Source organism: Lolium perenne, chromosome 3 (assembly GCF_019359855.2).
Source record: "Lolium perenne isolate Kyuss_39 chromosome 3, Kyuss_2.0, whole genome shotgun sequence".
In the NCBI taxonomy this organism is placed as follows: domain Eukaryota; kingdom Viridiplantae; phylum Streptophyta; class Magnoliopsida; order Poales; family Poaceae; genus Lolium; species Lolium perenne.
The window spans coordinates 105802843-105807040 of record NC_067246.2 but is presented as its reverse complement, the minus strand read 5'-3'; positions in this window follow the sequence as shown (position 1 = coordinate 105807040).

Here is a 4198-nt window from a genome sequence, read left to right as displayed (position 1 = left end):
CACGATTTGACAACTTTGGCTCCACCTCCTCGGAAACTGCTCGAGCAATAAATCTCTATTCCATCCCCTTTTATTTACAGCATCGAACAGTTCACCTCTTCATCCCTCCGCTCCAGACTAGCCGTCAGCCAAAAAACCCTCTCCTTCCATAGCCATGTCGTCCTCTTCCTCCTCTTCCGTTTCTCTCCAATCCTCTTCCTCAAGCGAGTCGATTCCAGAGCACAACCAGATGGAGGCGTACAACCGGCGCGCTCCCAAGCATTGGGACAAGCGGGAGTGGGACTTCGACTTCGTGCCAGAGGGCGAGGACCTCGTCTGGTCAGATGGGGCCATGCCCCTAACTGACGGGGAGGATGACCTCCGGTTCCTGATTGACGGAGCACTGGAGGCGGAGAGCGATGACGACGACCCTCCCTTCCGGGGTAAATTCACCTCCGTCACCAAAGAAGAAGAAGAGGATGACGAAGACGAAGACATCTCCTCCGACATGAAGAAGGAACAGGAGGACGACACCTCCTCCGACGAACCGCCGCCAAAACGCATCCGGGGCTGGGCTTGGTCAGACGAGGACGATGATGATGACGAGGAAGAAGCCTCCGCTGAAGGTCACAGTAGCAGCAACGAGGAACTCATCGACAGCAGCAATGACGGCAGCTACCCCAGCGACGGCGAAGACAGCAACAGCCCTTAGAGTAGGGATCTACTAGCATAGGATTAGCAGAAGTAATATGTTCCCTTTTGTTGAACAATCGGCTTCTCTTTGTAATAAATCTTATTATCAATGAAAACTTCCTTTGATTTTGCCGATGTCCTCTATGCTGATTTAACCGACTTTTCCTCATCTGACTTTGTCGACTGTTAGCCTAATCAATGCTCAATGACTGATGGCAACGCATCGGTCTCTCACGATAATCTGCGAGACAGGCTGATGACGACAGCATTTGGCACAGCCGATCGCAGCAGGCCTGCGATTTGGTCTTGAGCAGGCGTCTTTAAGAGAACCACAGGAATCGTCGCTGAATCAGCTTGGATGCTGAAACTGATAACTCTGTAACAAAAGCACCACTCTTCAGGACAGTTGCGATGTAGAGCCAGCCGATTCCAACCAAATTGGCTCTCCAGGGCCAAGAACTTTTCGGGCGAGTTGCCCCCCAAGCCTCATCCAAGGCGAGAACAGTGATGAATCAGCCAAATGTGTTACCATCGGCCTCCAAGTTATAATGCAGAATCAGCCGATTCCAACAAAATCGGCTCTCCAGAGCAAAGATTCTTCAGGGCGAGCTGCCCCCCGAGCCTCTTCAGCTCCCATCAAAACGTGGCAGGGAAGCTTACGCCCAAAGAACCGACGCACTGAAAGGGTTCAGAAAGATCAGCAAATTCGTACCTTGAACTTAAGAAACCTTAACATAATGGCTTTCCGACTCCTCCTAGTTCAATCCTTTGCACCTTGCTGATCAGCTCGGCTCCTCATCTTTGGCAGACTGATGCAACTTCCGGTGAGGATGTTTTGAATTCTGATACCCTCCGAGACTCTGGACGCAACAACCTCTGAAAGTGACATCGACCAAGCCGCCACCTTAATCCACGCCAGGCAAAACTACCATAGCCGCTTGATTCGTTATCGGCTGTGCTCATGCTTCTAGGATAGGTATGCTCCCTTTGTTGGACTCATCCTTAACCTGATCTGCATGCTAACACTGGCACTGCTGAACTTGAAGTCTTGCAGAAGGAGTTGGAGATCTTGAGAAGGAATTCATCCAGTAGAGTCTCTCCTTGTAACTCAACAACTGCTCCATCGGGCTTCTGCTTATATCAGCTGTACCTCTTGAGTCGATGCGCATCGGCTGTATACCCACTATGAGTATATAAATATTTTTTTTACTGGCCGATTTTTCTAATCGGCCCCCAATGTTTCACTGCACAGATGCTCATCTGCACCTGTTCATCTGATGATTAGATGCCCCCGGAGCCGAATCTGCCAGGTGAATGCAGATATCGGCTCTGCGGTTAGCCCAGGCACTGTATTTGCATGTCGGCACCATTAGGATTCGTGATGACTCTCATCCGCCGACGTGACCGCTGCCCAATAGATCGATGTTGAGCACAAGCAGAACATGTGGTAAGGATAATTTTGGCCGATTGCTGGAATCGGCCTCCATATTGATCGAAGCGCTCAATGAAGGTTTTGTAATGTTCCTTCATAGATCTTTGGGGGCCGATCCCAAGGATCGGCCTTGCCACATTTGCTCATCGGTTTGTTCGTGCTACACGGTCACGTTGCGCGCTCGCAGTCGTCAAAATTGGGTGCCCCGTGTAATCCTGGAGCACTAAACTCCGTCGGAAGGATGAGCACCATGTTTGTGCCAGCCGATGTCTCATCATCGGCTTTCCTTTGCTTGGGGCGCTACTCCATCTTTTGTGGTCGACCCTCTTCATCTAGGGTTCGCTGGATCTTCGCGGCCGGATCAGGCCGCGCCTTCCTTAGCGTGTGCAGATATAACCTTTCGGCTTCCTCCAAGCCGCGCAATCGCTGAACCCTACGCTTTTGAGAACGGCTGAGTCCATCAGGGCACCACCTTGGCCGGTGGTACCTGTCTTCTTCTTCTTCTCCCTCGTCTTCCGAATCCTCAAGACCTTCCACCCGAGGGGACTCAGCGCGTTTGCTTCGAGGTGGGAGCGGCCCTAAGCGTTGGAACACGGACACGTTGGCTGCCTCCTTCTTCTTCTGGTTACATTCTGGGCAATTGCCGATTGTAGGCAATCGGCTCATTCCTGAATCCCAGCAGTGTCTGAAGAAGGGGCAGTCCCAGTGCCTATCCTCGTCGTCTTGCTCCCTTGATTTTTCTTTGGCACGGCGCTCGTACTCCTCCTTATCGCGATCATGCCGACGATGTCTCCTGGCGTCCCTAGCCAGACGGTCTCTATCATCATCGTCGCTGGATCGTCGGCGTTGGCTATATTGACTCACATACTTGTTGAGGAGGTGATCAGAGAGAGGTCGCTGATATCTTATGTTCTTCACTTCTCCCTCTGTGACGTAGCGCTTGCCATCGTGCCGGAGCCGATCGCGTGGAGCGGCCTCCTCTGTGTCCTTGCTACGAGAGCAGCTGCCCTCGTCTCCATCCTTGCCAGAGTGGTGCCCAGGTCCTACCATGTTGATACTGAACGAGGATCCTGGCTGGCAACCTTCAGGGTAAGTGCACTCCACCATGTTAACGGCGGGGAAGGGGTGAGTGTCGACCTTCATGGCGTACTGGTTGAAAATCAGACGTCCTTGTTCTATCGCCATTTGGATCTGCTCACGCCACACCCTGCAGTCGTTGGTGGCATGGGAGAGCGAGTTATGCCATTTGCAGTATGGCTTTCCGTTCAGCTCCTGTGCCGTGGGGAATTTGAGGCCTTCGGGTATCTTCAACTGCTTCTCCTTGAGTAAGAGGTCGAAGATTTGCTCAGTTTTGGTCACGTCAAAATCAAACCCTCTGGGCGGACCTGGTGGCTTAACCCATTTGCAGGACACGGGGGTTGCCCCCCGAGTCCATTCAGCCACTGCTACCTCTTGATCTCCCGCAAAGCCTTCGTCTTCCTCCGCCTCAACCAGGACTACCGCACACTTGAATTTGTCCTGATACAAGTCCGGGTGGCGCTGTTCATATGCTGATAGTTTCTGAACCATGTGCGCCAGTGAAGGGTAGTCTGCTTGGGAAGCCATATCCTTGATTTGTGAGGCAAGGCCCACCACTGCCAACTCGACTGCTTCTCTTTCAGTCACACGAGCCAAATAACATCGGTTCCTCAGATTTCTGAAGCGCTGGATGTATTCTACCACAGTTTCTCCACGCTTCTGACGTATCTGTGCTAGATCGGCAAGGCCAGACTCGGAGGCTTCTGAGTGAAACTGCATGTGGAACTATTCTTCCAACTGCTTCCAAGTCCGGATCGAGTCCGGTGGCAACGAAGTGTACCACCCGAAAGCCGATCCCGTGAGGGACTCTGAGAAGAACCTCACGCGTAGTGGATCCGACGCTGAGGCCGTTCCTAGCTGTGCCAAATATCGGCTCACATGCTCGATGGAGCTGGAACCATCTGATCCACTGAACTTGGAGAAGTCAGGGAGCCGATACTTGGGTGGTAGCGGGACCAACTCGTATTCATCGGGGTACGGCTTGGAATAGCCGATTGTCCTCCTTTTCGGCACCAT